Raw genomic sequence first — 21,139 nt, 5'->3', positions numbered from 1 at the left:
TACCAATAGGATGTTCTTTGGGTGGTCTCTAGGCTGTCTCTGGGTAGGTCTTCAGTTCCTTTATTCCCCCATCATTCATTTCTAACTAACTACCTAACAATACCTTTGCTCATATAATGCTAATACTGCCCAGAAAAAAGGGCACAAATGGCATTTCTCTTATGAAACCATCCCAGTTTCCACATAGAATTTGCCTTACCCTTCTTTGTTTTCCCATAGCAATTTATTTGTATGTAAATTATAGAAATCATATATAAAAGAAAACATTCCCTTCCTTTTCCACTGAAGTGTGAGTTTCATGTCAAGGAGAATACCTTATTCAAAATTGTGTTATTATTGGAACCTAAGTGTGACTACTAAATATGTGTTTATTATAATGAGCTAAATAGGGAGTACTTTGTCAATTATAAAATGCTACAAAGATATTTTGACATTGTAGCATAGACTTGTGTAAGCTTAGTTTAAGTTACATAACCTCTTTAAGCCTCAGTGTGTTAATGGCCATTATCCCTAAGGGGAATATTAAAAAATAAAACAAAATAACCAACATACAAACTAAAAACTTTTTAAGTGCTTTTGATAGAGCCTGAATAAAAGTTCTCAAAAAATGTCCATTGGAGTAATCATTTAATGTTTTACTGTCTATGCATGAGATTTTATATACCCAAGTAAAGGTAGCTCTCATGAGTTGAGATACTTTTCCTAGATCTAAAACAGGATCCAATAATGTCTTTGGTAAAGTAGTTCATTTCTTCATAAGCACTTTCTGAATACATTTTGGAAGGTATTTAGAAGCTTCAACAAAACATCAAATAAAAGACTAGCCAATTACATAATGTAACTATTTAAATGAGTATTTAACATTTATGCTCTGTAGAGTGTACTTACTGTCATGTTTTTTCAAGGTACAATTCATATTATTAAATATCTCTTACACCCTCATCATTATTATCATAATTATCATCACGCTAGTGCTCAATTGTAGAATATTAAAGCAATTAGACAGGAACAATGTATTACAAAGCAATAAAGAGGAATCTATGAGTCCCGCTGTTCTTCCTTGTTGACAGAATTCTGAAACACAAAGGTTTACAAAGCTTCACATGCAAATAGAATTAATTATCAAGAAACCAAGGTAACTCCAATATCAGAAAATCAATGTCAATTTTTCATAAACATTTTCTATGTTATTTTATTTTATATTTAACTGTATAAGATATTTTAAATATATAATTGTGTATGTATATACACTCCTCTACATTAATGTTTTTATTTCCCTAAATTTGGAACTCAGGATATTAAGTCTTTGACTATTTATTTGAAATCTCTCTGTTGAGGTATAGAGAGTCAGGTAAATTAAAAATTAAAGTGGAGATAAAAAAAAAAAAACACTGAGAGCTTTTCTACTTTTCAATAATGCATGTGTACTACCATGGTGAACTGCTCTCTCTTCACATTTCATTCATTTTTTAGGTTTCGGAGAAAATAAGGAAGGAAAGCAGAAAGTTTAAAAGAAAAGATAAGAGATGAGATGTGAACAAAGGAAGGGAAAATAGTTTAAGATTATGGAAAAATGTTTAAAGAAGATCAGAAAGTTACCAAAGGAACTGGAGTGTCATTTCCCAATTTTCATTTTCCCCATACAGGGTTAGCTTTATGTTCTGTGACCTGTACAGTTGCATAGAGCCCTGTGCTTAAAAAGTCTCCACTCTTTGTTTCTCGATTATTTGATACCATCTTAAAGTTCTGAAAATTTTTTGAAGAAGTGGCCTTGCATTTTTATTTTGTACTAGGTCCTGTAAATTATGTAACCAGTCCTGTCCCCAACTATAGAGGACAACTGTTTGTGGCTAAGCAATTCACAAAAAATTCTCAAAATTTAGAAATAGCATTTATACTCAGCAGTGAATTCACAAAAGCCCTTATACATATTATATTATTATATAATTTATAAACTTTTTGGCTATTATAATTTAATTAATCATAGTCTTGCACATATTGTTTAAATAATCATACATCTAAAAAAAGTAAAGGAAATATACTATCCACAATAGAGTAATGTAAGACAAATCTCTGTAAACATTGAATTAGAAATAGAAAGTATAATAGCTGTGAGAAGAAAGTGAAATATTTTTCAGAGTACATAAATTCAAGGAAGCGAGCATTTTTTCATCATAATCTTTTTTATCTTAAGTAGCTCAGATGTTTCTAAAAATTTCCAGGAATAGTATATATAGGTCATAAATTCAACAACCAGACAATTGGTTTTCTTGAATTTTACTAGATATTCAAGTTCACAACCTTGGTCATTGAGATCACAACAAGCAGTGACTTAGAGTGGAATATGTAGTCTTAAATTTAAACATTTTACTTTCTGGTATTATATGTTTTTTCCTCATAGGGTGCTGAATATATGAATGTTATCTAGTTTAATTTCAGAAAACTTCTATATACCAAATAGCACTTCTGCAAAATAGAAGCAAATTGTTCAAAGCAATGTTTTCTTTATTTTTTTAATCCTAAAAAAAAGAAAATTTACCAAATATAACATATTATGTAACAGAACAAAATAAATAAGTTATCTTCTACAAAACTTTCTTCTATAAAACACAAATCTAAAGGAATATTTTCAAATTGTTCAGCAGATTAAGTTAGAGAAGTTAGGAAAGATTTAAACTAGCCCCCCATCCCCCATCCCACCAAAACAAAACAAAACAAAACAAAACAAAACAGGAATAAGATCCAGGTGAGCCAAGAGTGAAAGAAGCTGCAGCCAGATGGGCTGAAACAGAAGAAAGGAGGGTGGGAATATTTTTCCTCGATTTATTAATCTTGGACAAACATTTTAATTTGGACATATTTATATGTGTGGAAATTTCTTTGACTTACTCTTCTAATAACCATAGTACTTCACTGTGCACTTAGCAAATTGATCTTCTCAGTGATAAGGTCCTAAATCATTTCTTCTGGTGGTCTACTTTTGTTAGAAACAACTTCGAGGATTTCTTGACTCAATTCAATGAACAATAATTTTGAGAACAAAACTGGGTGGCCTTTCTAATGGACTCACCTTATATAAAGATGTTGCTATAACCTTTTGACACTCAGTACTATTTAGCTTAGAATTTTTAACACTTTTGATAGAATTTCTAATCTCTATCAGTTGTGAGGTAAAATGAATTCAAACCTACAGCAGCAGGTCAAAACCTAGGAAGTCATTACCTCAAAAGCTACAAAAAAAGTTTTCTACAAGAGTAAATAAAATAATAGTCTATTTCTTAATCATTAGGAGTAACTTTGGATTTTCAAATAATAATATCTAAAGCCACAAGCTATATTGTCCTCTCATAATGGATGTCACATTAAATTCTTAGTCATTTTAAATTATAAAACAAGACAACCATTGAAGCTCAGGTTTACATCTAACTCTTAGAGAAGGAAAAGGAAAATAACACATTCACACACATAGCATCAATTTATAGGCTATTTCTAGCTGAAAGAGTTTTTGTGGTGCTTTTCTTTACAGAAACTTTCACATTAAAAAAACATCGTTTGGAGAATTAATAAGTATGAGGAAGATAAATTCTGTCTTGTGAATTTATTACTAACTAACTTCTAAGCATTTTAGTGGAATGTTAAAACATAAATATAAATATTTCTAATAGTCCTGTAGTTTTCAATAGCAATAAAACTTATTTTTCTTGAGTGGAAAAGATTGTCAGTTGTCCACGGCAGAAAATGAACATGAGAATTTTTGGATTATAGTTACTATATTGACCTCAAAGTTGAGAGAGAAAGATACAGACATGTTTTTGCTGCTGGAATTTATCCTCCTAGTCCTCATGGAAGACAAGAAGGAATTTGTGTTGGGGATTATCTGACTTTACCGAAGCATTAAAGATACTAGTAGTTGGTTATTCCCTAGAAAGCTTTTAAAATAAGGAGGGTAGGATAGTTTGTAAACTCACCACTCTTCATCTTCCTCAAATATCTGACTCTGTTTGCCTATCACTGATATATGGTGCTGAGCATAAACATATTCTAGATTGGGAAGAACAAGTCATAAAATGCAGTTCAACACTGTTTTGCTTTACATCTAAAAGACTTATACAATGAAGTCAGATTTAAAAGTCAGACTGCCCTGGAATCTGTTGAAAGATGAGGAATGTAGCAATGCTATGGGATCTGGGCCTAAAGGGTACCTACATAAAATTAAATGGGTCTCCAAATTTATCTTCCTTCATAGCACTGGTATCCTAAAGGAACTCTGAAATCAGTGTGTAACAGGGCTAGTGCTCAGCAAAATTGTTTGGTGGTAATTTTATCTTCATTGTTATTTCCTGCTTCTAGATTCACTCTTTTTATGAAGTTATTTAATGGCACTGCTCTCCTTATATATAAGTTGTGTTTGATCTATTTTTTTGTTCTCCTACTCTGTAACAGAAGTGTTAATCTTGTATTTCCCAGGCAACCTTATCATCTGTTTCTAGGTGGTTTTGGACAGTGAAAGGCATGGATAGGAAAGAATTAATGATATACAGAATATAGGATATCCACCCCCCACACCTACCTCTTTACATTGAGCAATGTCAGCATTTGTGTTTGTCCTGTAGTTCCAGTCTTTCAGTATATGTTCACATGATTGTAGATTTCTGTCTGTTAACACTGGTACCTGGTTTGGATTAAACCTCCTCTTCGTTGCATGTTTCCTAATTGGGATCAGTAATGTCTTCCTATTATTTGATTTTTAGCTTTCCTATCATCTATATAACCAGGTTAAAAGAACTTTTGTTGAAAATACTTGAAGTGGCTTCTACTTTTCTGGTAATCCTGCATGATTCAAAATGTAATGATTTATCATGACATTCTCATGATTCATTTAACTAAGTTCATGTTAATATATGTAATTGATGTCTCATCCAAGACCTTCTTGCTCTAAATATGTAGATGACATTGGTGTAATGTTTTACTGCACTAATAAGAGAAAGTCCAACATTCTCCCAAGGATGTCTTTAAATTTTGAGGTTCTCTTTGTGCAGTGACCTATCGCTTAGAGTTCCATCTCCTACTGAATTATTTAAGCTTATTAATTTTCTCTCCACTGAAAAGGTGCTCTCTGTATTTGTACTAACTACTCAGAAATGGAATCAGCCCTTTCTGTGAATTGCACACACTTCAAAAAAACATTCAAAATATTTTTTAAAAAATGATATGAACAATCCATAATTCCACTCTCACGATTTTCCAGGAAATTCTTTCTCTGTTTTCTTCTTTTTCTCACTCCTTTTCCTATTAGATTCAGCACATTTTTCCTCCAAAGTGCCTCAGTGAATGTTTAATTCTTTTCCCTCTAGTTTCCAAACAATATAACTTCCAAAGTCAACTGCAAAAATACTTTTGCGTCCACAACTCAGTATTGGTGTTGAGTGAGGGGAAGAAAAAATTATACATACACACATATTTATATTTATTTCATAGGATTTATTTTATATATATATATATATATATATATATATATATTATAGAATCTACACACTTTAGTAACCAGGTTTGTTTGCAAGAAACATTTTTTCTTCTATTTCACATAAACTAAAACTTACAGTTATATCTCATTCTCTTTATGAAACCGTTCCAGTTTCTTTTTGTTCAAACTATACAGTTTTAATAGTTGTTTTAAATTTTTGTATGTTTTGCTTTTGTTTCTTTGAAATCTGTATACATCAAGAGAATGTGTTTTCTATTTTGCCTAATTCCATTCAGGTAAGGTCAGTGTTAGAGATTTAGTGTAAAACATGTTATATATTTTTTCTCTCCCGGAGTTTTCAGTTTAATGGATTAGTTATTTACTGCTGCATAATAAATTATCCCAAAACACATATTTATTATTTTATAGCTTCTGTAGTTCAGGAACCCAAGTCCAGTTTAGCTGGATTTGCTGTCTAAGGGTCTTTTACAAGATTGCAGTCATCTCAAGCCTCAATTGGACAAGAATCTGCTTCAAGTCCATTCATGTTGTGGTTGGCAAGGTTCAATTAATCATGGGATTTTGGATTGAGGTCTCAGTTTCTTACTGGTACATGGCCAGAGATCGCCTTTCATTAGTTTCTTCACATGTGAGTTTCTACAGAAGACAGCTCACAACATGGTAACTAGCTTTTTTTAGGTAAGCACATGAAAAGAGCTAGAGAAAGAGTGTCAACAAGACAGATAATATCTTAATCTCTGAAACAATACCATCATTTTTACTGCACTATTTGCATTATAAACAAGCCATGAGGCCCAGCCCACACTGGAAAGGGAGAATAAGGAGTCACTTCTAGGAATCTTGGAAATGGTTTCATCAGGAACCATTTTAAAAGCTGCCTACCATGAGACATTTATAAATAAACAATAAATTATAAAATGATGTCATAATACTATATTAGGGTTCAATATAAGAAGAGAAGATATCACAGAAACAGGGTATCCAACTTTTACAGAGAAAAATTATGAGAAGAGAGGCTCAAGGGAAGCATTCCATTCACATTTGATACATTTTTATAGTTTGCATTATCTCACATGTCAACAATTTTTTAAATTAATATTTTCTGGGAATAGGGTATGCCTAAATGATGATATGATGATTTTTTGTTTTGTTCATATATTTTCTTATAGAAATAAAAATATTTACGCTCTCAAAGTCACTCTTTATTAACATGGAAAATAGGTCTTGAAAAAGTAAGAATGTGGTTAGAGAGATTGGTAACATGGCCACAGGTGAATTTTCAACTGGATATTAGCAAAGTTTAAACTTTAGTGATTTTTTCAGTAAAGAAAAAAGGTGAGTAGATTCAAGAACAAATTAGAAAGCAAAAACTATATGAGAGAAGGAAAGAAATAAAGGAAGACTTCCAAGTGTCTGGCTTATATTCTCTAGTGTTGTACTATTTATTTATATCAGAAATAAATAGGCATAGGTTTGAAACTGGAGAGGAGAAATGATGAATCATATTTTTGAAAATTTAAGTTTGAAATATCTGTAAGACAAACACATGGAAATAGGGTAAGATTAAATATAGATGTGGAACTCAAAAGATAGAATATGGGAGGATAATGGAAGTTAACATCATCTACATGTATACAGACACACTATTTAATAAACATTGTCTCCAAGAAAGTTGTTTATTTATTCTATACAAATAATCTAATCTTTCTTACAAGCCTGCATTTTCTGGTAGTAGCATTAAATAGCAAATATATTTTAGCCCATTCTGCTTTTTTTTTTTTTTTTTCTCTCTCTCTCTCTCTCTGGTGTAATAATTTAAACAATCCCTTTAGGTAAAAGCATGTAAGACTTTTTCCGGGAAAACAATCAGGTTCTCCGGTTTTCATCCTGTCAAGAGTGGCCCTTTCTAATACTATTTGTAATTGCTAATTTTAAAATATTGCTGAATTCTAATAAGATTTTTTTGTCATTGCATATTTTAATAGTCATGCTGACATATTTTATTATATAAATGGGAGTATTTATATTTGTTTGTTGAGCACTTTTTTGTAGTGCTGTCCAGCATCCTCATTTTCAAAATAATTTGAACTAGTCCCATTTTCTTGAGCCTCAACTCTCTGAAGCAAACTAATGTAATTAAAAGATTTTGGCTAAGGTGTTGATGAATGTGAATAAAGTCAGTGATATCTCCATTTAAGTGTTACATTTACATTTAAAAAGGACCATTCTAGAGACATACATCTTAAAAAATAAAACAGTAACTGCATATGATAGAAAAGTAAATGTGAGAGGACATGATTTCTCAGCATGTAGAGCTGCCTTCAATCTATACCTAGCCACCACCCAGATAGTTATGAACTTTGTCTACTCAAAAGAAAACATTTTCCCCAAACTTGTGTAAGTTTGGACTTCAGCAAAAATTATCTCAAAATGCAAAAAGAGAAGAACAAGAATTTTTTATTTGTATTTACTTGTCAATGTCAAATAGAGGATTCTGTTTACTTTAAACATAATGACAGTAAAGCTACACAAAGTATTCTGCAATAATCTCAGCAGTATTTCCAACTCATTTAGAACCAGGCATTACATTTCAGGTCTAGGATCAAAGTGAGATAAAATAAGTATGTGACTAATCTGCTATAAACTAGCCTGGCATGCGAAATAATGTTGGCCTCTTTTAAGCCTCCATTTTAGTTTAGTTATGAGGCTGATCATTGGCTTTGCATATAGCCTTACAACCTCTAGCATCAGGAACATTTGTGTGCTGAGGTGGAAAAGCTGTATTTGGGCTCTTATTTGACTTATACATGTATAAAAAAAGATTATGTTTTATGTACATAATATATAGATATACAAATACACACAGAGTCCTATGTATTTTGTATTTTTCATTAAGAAAAGATATTAGTCAGTTAGAATGCTCAGATAACACTGAAAATAGTCAGATAAAACACTACTTTTTTTTTTTTTATTCAGAGAAAGTCATGTAGGGCATGACAAAGAAATCTATTTACATATATTTAGTATTAGTTGTAGATAATTTTAGAGTTAGTATTGCATACTTAACTTTTGTGCATTTGCTCTTCATTTTCAATTAGTTTTTAAAAGTGAAATTTTCTTTAACCCTTTTTACTTTCTTCATATTTCTATGTAAATTAATACATATCATCTTTCACCCATTGTCAACTACAGGCGACTTTTGATTTGTTATTCTTTAGGTGATGGATATGATATGGCGCTCAAACGAAACATTGTATCAAAGCTATTAATAACTAATATGTAAGAACAATCATTCTTTGTCCTGAATTCTTGATAACACACATGGAGAAACTAAATTGTTCCGATTAGAAGAAAGGACAACACTCATCAATAGTCTAATCACAAACAATGGGGTACTACTTCAAAGAAATCAAAAATAAAGTTCAAATGTATGCATCAGCATTTCATGGATCAAACCAGTACTTGCCATATACTAGTAAATGAACGATTCTTACATAGTCAGGTATCAGTTTTATCTTATGAAATAATTTATTTTGTATTTAAATGAATATTTGATGGTAACTATATGTTTGATGAAGAGTAAACAAGAAGATTTATTGTATTCCTAGTAATCAAATTATTTTAGCCTTAGCTTTAGCCATAAATGTGTATATGTACATATGTGTATGTACATATGCACATGTGTGTGTGTTTTAAGATTGGACCATTTTGGGGGGGGAAAATCATGTTATAATCTTTAGAAAAAGCCCTTCAGAATAACAGGAAATTGTAGAAAATATGTAGTGTTTTTAGTAATGTTAATTATTTTTTAGCGATGCTAATTTTTATCATCTAAATTATTCTTGAAGATATTTTCTATAGACTCAGATGTTTCTCATAATGTAGATCAGATTATTTAGGCCAACACTTTTACTAAAAATTTCTAAAATTATAGACAAAGTATATGTTAAAAATTATTATTAAAAGCTCTGAAGTTCTTATGAGGAAAAAAGCAATTACTAGGCTAAAATTAAAAGGAAAAAAACTGGAACCAAGAGAAGTACTTGTGGACTCCAAAAAACGTGAAAAAAATTTTGACCAATCTGTGAGATAAGGAATGTAGATTAAAGACCAGATACTACAGGAGGGAGGAATTAAACAGTAGAATGTCTCACAATAAGCTTTGCTAAAATATAAAACTTTAGGGTAAAGGTAAACAAGAAAGGAACTAATTTTCTTACAGAATTATGTCCTAGTTTTAAAAGCCTTGTTCCTTTAAGTAACTTGAAGCATTCAACAGTGTTTTAATGTAGCTAAAGATAAGTAACGCCCCTTGTGATGGACTGAGTAAACGCAAATCCTCTTGGAGGAAGGTCCTATTTTATCTCAGGCCTCAAATATTTCTATAAATAACTTTTAAAATGCAACATTTAGCGCATCAAAGATAGGCAGATACACAAAGTCAGAGCACACTAGGAGCATGAACCAGCAGAAATACAAGCAACAAAAGAAATAGATCCAGAAATAGCTCACATTGGAATTATCAGATACAGAGAAAAAAGTAGCTCTACCCTTTTTGGGTCATTTATTTACTCAACAAATATTGATTGAACACCTATTAGATGCTCAGAGTTCTTCTAGGCCTTATAAATTTCATGGCAGATAAAATAAACCACCCTATTTCCTTTAAGAAGTTTGCATTCTAGTAGGATAAAGCAAGCAAAGATTATTTATTGTTCAGGAAATGTTTCAATGTCTCAGGGAAAGAGCACTGGGCAGAACTGGAATTCTAGCCCAGTTGTGTCTGACTCTAAAGCCTATGCTCTTTTTATTATGTAACTCTGTGTCTAGAAGCTCATACAAGACCAATCCCAGTCCAGAAAAGCAGTTAGACCCCAAGAGATCAGGGAAGCAGCAATTAAGCATCTTAAATTAAATAAAATCAAAAGTTGAATATATCCACGAGAACAGGAACATATAAAAAATTACATTGCTGATGTGAAAAATAGATTGTAAAGAACATATAGAACTTAAAAACTTAATAAATAAAATTTTAAAAATGAATAAATGGACTGCACAGAAAATTGTAAACAGCAGAAAGCAAAGTTAATGAACTTTTAAAAAGTGTAAGAAAAAGTATTTAGTACAGTTAGAGTTTAATCATGGAAGTAGTACCACTATGAGTAAAAGAATGGAACATTTGTTATGAGTAAAACCATAGAAATGATGGTTATTGCCTTCTTTCTGCCTTCCAAATCTTGTACAAATTTCTTTTTCAGTCAGCTATAACCTATATAGGGATGCATATGTGAACAACATATTTTTAGCTAAGTTAAACACCACTAGCATGGCAGACAAAAAAAAAAAAAAAAAAAGGAAAATACAGAAAAGGGATCTTAAAAAATATAGAGTCGAGAAATAGCTCCTATCGGAATTATCAAATACAGAGGATAGAGTAAGAGTATATAACATGATTTAAATTAAAGCCCCCAAAGGAGAAAGAGAAGGAATGAGGCAGATTTAATATTAAAAAATATTATGACATAATTTACAGAAATATTCAGAGACAAAAATCCACATAGTCAAGAGTCTCAAATAATTTCAAGAAAGATAAATTAAAATAAATCTGCAATGAGGAACTTTGTAATGAAACTGTAGCTAATAAAATACACAATGAAAATCTGATTTTTTTTTTAAATTGCACAGAGAAAACATTGAATTGAAAGGGGACTGTCAATAGCATCAATAAAAGCCAGAAAATAGTGAAATGATGTTCTGAACATGCTGAAAAAAAAACAAAAACAATAGAATAATAACAAAAATAACAAAGCTCAATATTGAATTCTATGTGACTTGAAAAATATCCCTTGAGAATGATGATGTAAGATACTTTTAAGACAAATAAAAGAGTGGCTGATCTTACTTTCAATGGCAATAGGAGACATATACATAGTTAATAAATACTCTGTTATTAAAAAGTTTCTAAGAAAAAAAAATAAACATTTATTCTTATGCAGGAATTTTCTTGAAATTTATTTAGGGATATTCTCATGAACACTATCATTATGAAAGTAAAAATTCAACTTTCCAAATGAATTTTAGAGGATTCCTGCCATGTCAAAGCCCTTTCATGGACCTATTGGGTTACTGCTGACACTTCATTAATATTTTTTTCCAACATGCATTTGAGTTCATATATTTAAAATATAATGGGACAGGAAAAATTATTCTATAAATAGCAATGTACTGTTTAGTTATTTGATTTTACACTTATTTTTATTTGCAGGATATTTATAAATCAATTACTATTAGAATATTTTTCTTAATTTTCTATGGAAGGCTTTCAAAGTGTCTCTTAAAGTTGTGCTGCCTGTTTTAAAAGCCCATTACAGCTCCATTTGTTATTTATCTCATTTATTACACAGAAAAAAAAATTATTAAACTATGGCTAAGGACAGGGCATTTGCTAATTTGGAAGAAGATCGAATTCCTCTATGGGATGTGTTAATATGAGTGACAAGAGGAAACTGAGCAAGACAAAACAGTTTTCATTAAATCTCTTCATTTTCAGCCTTTTGCCTTACTTCCAGGTATACCTGGATACTCTAGGTTAAAATTTCTACTTCATATCTGTCTAGAAAATAAAACACTGATCTTAAAAAGTGAGTGAATCTGTACACTTGAGGTAAAGATAAATGTTAATGAAATAAACAGATTCTGTGTTTTTCAGGACCTTGCCTCATCTTCTGTTTTCTATGGCAGCATTTGCTTCCTAGTTCAGAACCTTTCACCGCCCATTAGTATTATACTGTAAAGAATCCCAGGTTCCATCATCTTTGGCTCTGCTGTAAAGAATCCCAGGTTCCATCATCTTTGGCTCTGCTAAATAGTGATCAATTGCTTCTGTCACAATTCCATGAGTTTTCACATTAATGGTATACTTTGCCATAATTTTATTAAGGTCTTGAAAAAATAGATAGATGCATTTAGTTAATCCATGTTCTCTATATGGAGGTAAGTGAATGTTTTTTGAGTTAATACACAGATATACACAGATAGTTCTGTCTTTTAGAAATGGCCCATTAAAACTTTCCTGCATAACTTTTCTTAGTTTTCCAAACTAAAAAATTCTACTGGCAATTTTCCTAATATAGTTCTTCTTTTCCTCCTTTTTCTACACCTCCTTCAACTAATTTTAAAGGGAGTATTTTCTCCTATTATTATATTAACTATAAGGTTTTTTTTAGCTTTTTTGGTCTCTATAGTCCATCATGAAATTATTTACTTTCCTCTTTAATTTAACATGAGGATATTGCTTTAAAATTGTTTATATCTACTTGTTCCAGTATCCTATCAGTCTCCATTTTTTTTTTTTTTTTACTATGACTGTCACCTGAAATATAGTCTTTGTTTCCTGAATTATATTCACAGCTGGGAGGACAGTAGAGCATCATAATTAAGAGGGTCATCTGTGGAATCATAGTTTCTAAGTCAAAATCTTGGCAAAACTACTCACTAGCTGTGTGATCAATAGCAAGTAATTTGAATATAATAAGCTTCAGTTTATTCTTTTATTAATGGGAACAATAACTTTTTACCTCACCAGCATATGAGGATTAAGTAAGAAAATATACCTTAAATTCTTTGCCAAGACTTTGTTCAAAGATTTATTCTCTATGAATAAATAAAAAAATCTGCCTTCATAGAGCTTAAATCCAAGTCAGATATACTCTATCTCTATCTCTATCTCTATTTCTATCTCTATGTCACATCTAGATCTATCATCTATATCTATAATTTTAATAATAATAGTGAATTGTATAATATTATAGAAGAAATAAATACTAAGAAGAAAAATAGAACAATCACTTACAAGTATTACATATTCTACAAAATACAAATTATACATAACAAATAAAAATATGTGATAGAAAATGGAAAACACGGAAAAGGAATAGAGAATATAAACAATTCTGATGATGAATGGGGGAGTTAATGGTTTACAAGTTTATACAGAATAATTAAGGGAGATGGAACTGAGAGGATTACATCTGAGCAGAAATTTGAAGAGAGACTCTTCATGTGACTATTTGCGTGAATAACAATGTGAACAAAAAGAAGAGTCAGAGCAAAGACTCTAAAACAGGAGGATGAATAGCATATTCTAGAAAAGCAGCAAACAAACCAGGATAGCCAGAAGATAGTGAGTGAAGGAGAATATACTGCAAGTTGAGGTCAGAGAGATAACAGGGAAGGGTTGGGGATGAAAGATGAGGCTAATTGCAAAGTGCCTTGTAGGTCATTGTCAGGGTTGACTACTACTTAAGAAGAATAGCAAATCATTGAAACATTTTGGGCAGAGAAGTTACATCATCTTCTTTTCATTTTTACTGGATCATTCTGGCTGCAATATAGAGAATAGACTTAATGACTCAAAGGTAGAATCAGAGTTAGGAGGTATTGTAATAATCCAGGCAAAAGATGGTGGTGCCTTAGACAGGATGATAGTGGAGAAGATGTTGAGGAAAGCTGAAATTCTGGATATATTTTGACTGAGTGTCAACTAGATTTTCTAAAATATTGAATGTAAGGTTGAAAAGAGATGAATCCAAAGTTGTTGTCTTAAGCAACTGGAAGTTAAAATTGCTATTATGTGGAATGGAAAAATCAAAAGGACCAGGTTTTGCATAGTGAGTTAGGTATATGACTGGATTTATGATAGATTTAAGATTAATAAACTTATAAATAGGGTCTGTCTTCATGAGACTAGATATGATCACTCATGGAGTAAGAGTGGATAGAGCTATAAAGATGCTAACACTAGAGCAATGCCATATTAATATAGCAGCTAACATTATTATGGCTCCAGTAAATGTTGGTGCAACTATTAGAAATTTTTTTCTTGCAAAAAACAAACAAACAAACAAACAAACAAAACTAATATTGTCTTAAAGGCATAAGGAATTCTTTATAAGTCCAGGAGGTCCAAGGCTGCTATTGAAGTTGCTGCATAATGCATTCAGTCACCCAAGCTCTTTTCTTCCTTCTACCAAATCATCATTTATCCTTATGCTTGTCACTTCATAGATATAAAGTAACTACTGGAACTCCAGATTTATATATAGGTAGGGAGAAGGAAGTACAGGAAAGGAAAGGAAAGAAGAGTCATGCTAGTCAAGTCTATTCCTTTTAATACCATTTCCTAAGATCTTCATCCAGAGATTTCTGCAGTTTCTTAAAGAATAAGCTACATGAGACAGGAAATATGTTTTAGCTTCCGTACTCCACAGCAGCGGTCAGCAAACATTTAATACCATGGTAAACAATAAACATGGGAGGGTTTGTAGGCTAGGTGGTCTCTGTCCTAGCTATTCAGCTATGCCATTATAGTAGGAAAATAGTCGTAGAAAATATCTAAATGAATGGATGTGGTTGTGTTTTAATAAGATTTATTTGAAAAAATAGGCAGCACTCCAAATTTGGCCTGTGTATTGTAGTTTGCTGATCCCTGCCTTACAGGAGTTTAAGGAATGGGAAATGGCTTGTGTGTGGCTTTTTCTTGGGGTGGGTGAGATAGGAGGGTATTTATTTTAAAGTGTATGTTCTAGGTAGCTATTATAAAGTAAGAACGATGATCTCAATAAGCTCTAGTAAGAATACTCTTAGATAATAGAAATCTTAGGTTTACAGTCAGCTCAACTACTTAGTACTAGTGTGACCATGGGCAAGTCATTTGACCTTCTAATGCCAAGTTTTCTCGTTAATGGGAAAAAAAAGGCAATAAAACCTGCCTTGCCTATCTTTATAGATTTATGGAAAAATTAAATGAAATAATGTGAAATGAAATGAAAATTCTTTTGAAAACTGTTATTTACAAGTGTATGGTCCTTATAGGCTGGGGACAAAATTCATTCTGTCGAGTATACTGAATTTTTTTAAGGTATCTTTTGAAAAATTACAAAATGAAATATTGCACACTGCAGGAAGATAAAATGTTACTTTTATATCCTAACCCTGCTGAGACAAGTGAGGAGAGGAAAGTGAACTAAGATGTGAATTATTGGTAGATCTAAGTGAGAAAGAAAGACATAAAAAATCAGAAAAATAAAACTTATCATGAATAGTTCAGAAAAAACATAACTTTAACAATGTAATGGTTATAGTATAGTTAGGGAGAAAAATACCTTAAATGGTATTTTTAAACTAGCAGATCTTTTTTACCTCATTTACTATTAAACATGTATTTAATGAATTTCTATACATACCAGTACTTTTCTTTGTAACATTTATGTTTTCACTCTATTAATTATATATCCATATGAAATGTGAACTTAGGGATCCTAAGTTATGATCCTAAATGTATCATATTTCTTAGTATGCTCTAAAACTCTAGGCAAATCATTTATTATCTTGGACTCAAATACTTCGCCTATGGAATATGGAAGTTAAACTGGGTGTCATAAGATGTAGTCTAATTTTTTGATTCTATGTTTCTACTTCAGAAGAAAATGTTATTTATTTGGTAGCATAAGTTATATTTTACAGTCATTGACCAAAAAAACAAGTAATTAATAACTTAATACATATGTGACCCTTTGATCAGAATGCATATTTCTTTCTCTCAAAAAATGGCACAAACAACAATGCTGATTTTTCAGTGGAAACTGAGAATGACATTTGATATGCCAACTTGCAGCATAGAACAAAATTTGGAATAGATAGAATATGAGTACTAACATACATACTTATACCAAGGAAATCCTTCATATAACTGAAAATAATTAATAGATAAAGGTTTAGAATTATATTCTGTTTATACTTCCATAATGCATTAAGTTGCTAAGTAGAAATCAAAAACACCTATCTACCTATTGGTAAATGAGATAAGAAAAACTGGTATCTATAAAGCATTCAGGTAAGTATTTAAGAAGAAAGTACACATTCATTTTACATTCAGCATTGCAGCAGGCACTTTCATAACCTCCATATCACTGAATTACATTTCATTGTGCTCCCTTTTTATTGTCGCTACTCATAGAAATTTCAGAACTTTTTGTTTTTTAGTGAGGGTAGAAATTAAGTGTTAGGGCTCTGAAAAGAGTTTGAATCCCATTTCTACCACATAATGGTTGTATGATTCAGGACACGTTGCCTACCATAAGCTTTTTGTGACTAAGTTTCTATGCTGTGAGAATTAAGCAGTGTCTGCCACATTGTAAGTAGTTGTTGACTTCACCGCTCATTTAATTGTAACTTTCTTTTTCATCCATTATTCTTTTTTAAACCTGGGTACCTCAACATCCACAATGATGGACTTCACAAACATTGGTCTCACAGTTCCTTGAATGCTTTACTAGTAAGTTAAATGGAAATCACTCTTGGCATAATTTCAAATTTAAAACAAACAAACAAAAAATACTCAACTAATGATGTGGCTTCTTAATTTGCATGTAAGCAATTATGTTTAATTTTCAGAAACTTACCTCTAGCTCTAAATTTGATTTATGCAGTAACATAAAAATATGAAATATATATGTTATCATTATATAACATTTTAAAACTTTTTTGCCTTAAAATAAATATCACATTAACATTTCACACTGAGTTTTTCTTTTGCTAACTGAGAAAAGTTACAGAATTATTAACATGTTTCTGTTGTTTATAATGGAAGAATCTGAAAGAAAGCAAATGAAAGGTGTAGAAATATGTAATTATCCAATTTCTTTGTTATGCTTTTATTAGTTTTCTGTTGCTGCCAGAGCAAATTACAGCAAATTTAATGTCTTAAGACAACATAGATTCATTATCTCACAATTTCAGTAGGCCAGAAATTAGGTAGGTTCAGCTAGTTTCCCTACTCTGAGTCTCTCCAGGTAGAAGTCAAGGTGTTAGCAGGACTGCATTCTTTCAAGGTGATCTCTTAAGAGAAAATATGTTTCCTTGCTCATTTAGGTTGTTAGCTGATTTCAGTATGTTGTGTTGTAAAGCTGAAATCTCTGTTTTCTTCCTGCTTTGTCAAGCTGGAGTCTTTCTCAGCCTCCAGAGGCTGCCAACATTCTTTGTGTTTGACCCATTTCCTTCATCTTCAGAACCATCAACAGTACTTTGAAATCTTCTTAGGCTTTGAATCTCTCCTCTTCCTTATGTTCCATGACATCTTTCTGACTTTAGTTGGGAAAGGTTTTCCTCATTTATGAGCTCATGTGATAAGATTGGAACCATGCAGGCAATCCAGGATAATCTCTCCATCTCAAGGTCCTTACCTTTAACACATTTGCAAAATTTTTTTTTGCCATTATCAGGTAGCATATTCAGGAGTAGTATCAGCAGGTAAAGATCCTGGATACCAAACTCTTGAACACCACAATATCAGTCACTCTAAAATACAGTTTAGGTTCAATTTAAACATTATATTATAATTACCGATAACCTCTCAGAGGAACTTTCTTTGCTTTTGCATGTGTTTAAGATGTTATTACTGCCAGGTATCTCTCTGGTGTGTCTAATATAACTTTATTTAAAAAAATAAAGATTAAAAAAAATTTTTTTACTGTACTATGAGGTTTTGAATTTGATATTATTATTATTTTTTTTACTTAAATTGATATCTGTATTGGAATATCTGTCTACCTATCTACCTACCTATCCATCTATCATCTGCAATATCATTCATTTATCTATGGTTAATATCTTAAAAATGATAAGCATTAATTCTTGAAAGCATAATATTCTTCCAAATTATTATTATTCCCTTAGAAATATTTCCCTAAGGAAATTACTATTATTCCTTTGCTTCCCAATCCACATATGCCTGTGTTCAAGAAAAGTGAAATATACTAGTTTATGAAAGAAACAAATAAGGATGTATCTACTCTTCTCTGTCCTATTCTACTCCAAATGTAAACAAAACACACTATTTGTTTCTCATTGAATTTCTACTGTGTCCTAGACATATTTTAAGATATTTATATATATTACTTTTAATTCACAAAATATTTACACCTTTAGTCAAATGTGCAAACTCAAGTTAAAAAAAAAAAAACTGATTAATTTGCAAAATGAAGAATAAATTAGATAGGTTTTTGATACCAAAGCCCATTTTCCCTCCAATTATTCTTTCAAAAAGTAATAACTAATTACCTATTATGTGCCAGACTCTCTTCTAGGCACAGCAACCCTGTACAAAGAATGTGCAAGTGAGAATTCATGAAAGATATGCCCATGAGTTATGCTGCAGGGACAAATGGATTTATTTTCAATCACTCTTGAGAAATTATTCAAATTCTTTTGAGCTATGGAGACATCTGGAATAAATGTGTTTTAAGATAACTGGTTTCAGGGGATAAGCATTAATTTACATATAGGAGATGTAAGTGTTAAGGTAATAATTTTTAAACAATAAGACTATGAAATGTCTCTAATGTTGGTTTTTCCTAGACAATGACTCAGCTGTCTCTCACTTTATATTAAGTTCCTGTAAAAAGAGAACATTGAAAAATATGGCCAAGTTTTAGGATCTTATTTAGCATTGGGGAAGGGGATTGTAGAAGATCAACTCCACCAGCTCCTGAACTCAGAACTCAGACTCTTTCTTTTCTCTCAGTCTGAAGTTAAAATAAATTCCAAATTTCTCATATCTAAAGGTTCTCTTTCTGTTTCCAACCTATAAGAAGAAAGCAATAGACTAATCAATTGAGGAAAGGAGAAAGAGTCCCAGAGAGAGTTGACAGAGAAGGATAAATGATTCTGGCTCATTCTTGTCTCAATTTAGTCATCCCTTTATGGCTGATATAAACCGTAAAAGTTGTTCTGTTAAATTTATAGACCTCTTTCTTTCTTTTGCCTAAAGGCTTGAGAACTCCTTGCTTTTTTATACTCCTTCTGTAACTTGCAACAATAGTTGTCACAAGAAGAGATAAATGACAGCGTAATACCACAGCTTTATAAATATCTGGTGATTAACTCAATGAGCTTCATTTGATGCTATACTTATCTGTATTTTGGTAATTTATAATATTAGAATCAGCAAGGGAGACATGTCAAGGAAACATTTAAAAATAAAAATCTTAAATAATGGCCTATGATTTTATATAGGATATGCATTGCTAATTTTATATAATTTAAAATTAGATATTACTAAATATTTTATCAATACATGTGTGCTAGCAATATTTCTTAAAATAATAACTTTATTTTATTTTATGTTCTATTCAATTATTAATTCTGAATATCAGTAAACTAACTTTTTTAAGTCCCTTGTAAAGAAATTAATGATTTCACTTATGTCTTTAACTTATCAGCTTGCTCATTAATAAGAAATATAAATCAGAGATAAAACAGTCTCCTTTTCAACACTTCCATGTCACACATAAGTTTTAATACTTTTAATTAATATTATTGATTTTCAATGAATATCTGAGAGCAAAGCATATTAAAGTTACTCAAAATCACCTAAAATGAAGATTAATGCATGTGTAAAAACTTCTTTTTATTAAAAAAAATTCATATCTTAATGTTAGAAGGAATTTCTTATAACTGTGTATCATTAGCTTTTGTTCATTTTAATGTTTATGGGCATGCTTAATATTAAATTATTATAATTAGACCGATGAAATAATAACATTTTTAGATGTCGATATGTATTACAGGATCACAGTTGTCAGTCACCATTTGAATTGAAAATATGAATTAATATAAATATATGTTTCTTTTCCTTTAGTTTTATTTAATTAATGTCATATTAAACCCTCTAGCTCCTGGTAAAATTGGTCTAACTTGTAGTTAGTTTCATTATTTGAAGCAAGGTTGATTAACACATCGATTGCCTTAAATACTAGTCTGATTATTTTCAAGAGTAATAAATTTCTTAAGAATGAGCAAATAGCTCTGAGTAAAGTAAAACAAAATCAAAGACTAAAACAAAGGAATGAATTAGTGAATAAACTCAAAGTAGAAATATTTTATGTGACCATGACCACTAGAAAAATGCTATTAAATTAAAAAAATGAGAAAAACATGCAGAATAAAATCTGATTTTTAAAAATAGAAACTAACCTTTCATTATATTATAATTAAACTTTCTAAAATTGGCTATTCATAATGAAAAGATTATAAAAGTAAATCTTTAATACTTGATGTTAATATATTAACATTACCTTTTAAAAAAGGGCAAAGCAATGTTATGTAAAGAAATTTATGTGGGACATTTATCTCTAAGTAACCATATCAGAGAAGTATTTGTAGAGATGCCCTAAGGTAAAATTAGATTTAAAAAGTTAAATAAATATATCTGATCTACCAAAAATATAATTTAAAATAATTTTTAAAATTACGATTATCCAAAAGACAGTAATATGGCAGAGCAAACTTTGTATTTACATGCAGAATATATATATTGAGACTATATATTCTCTAGACATTTTCCATAAACTCAGATTTGAATATTAAAGCTGGAATAAATTATTTTTCTTATTAAGTATATTCATTTAAATTGGCCAATATTTATTTACATCCACTACTTGTTAGTCTTGTTCAAGAGATGAAAAATAGAAAGTAACTTGGACTTTGTCTCAAACAAGGTATTGATCAATAATGTAGAGATAAAATTAAAACGAGAATATTTTCTAACACTTATTTTACAATAACTTGTTGAATTCAATAAATAGAAACTATTTG

This window comes from Rousettus aegyptiacus, unplaced genomic scaffold, assembly GCF_014176215.1.
Source record: "Rousettus aegyptiacus isolate mRouAeg1 unplaced genomic scaffold, mRouAeg1.p scaffold_m13_p_1, whole genome shotgun sequence".
In the NCBI taxonomy this organism is placed as follows: Eukaryota; Metazoa; Chordata; class Mammalia; order Chiroptera; family Pteropodidae; genus Rousettus; species Rousettus aegyptiacus.
This window is presented reverse-complemented; position numbering follows the sequence as displayed.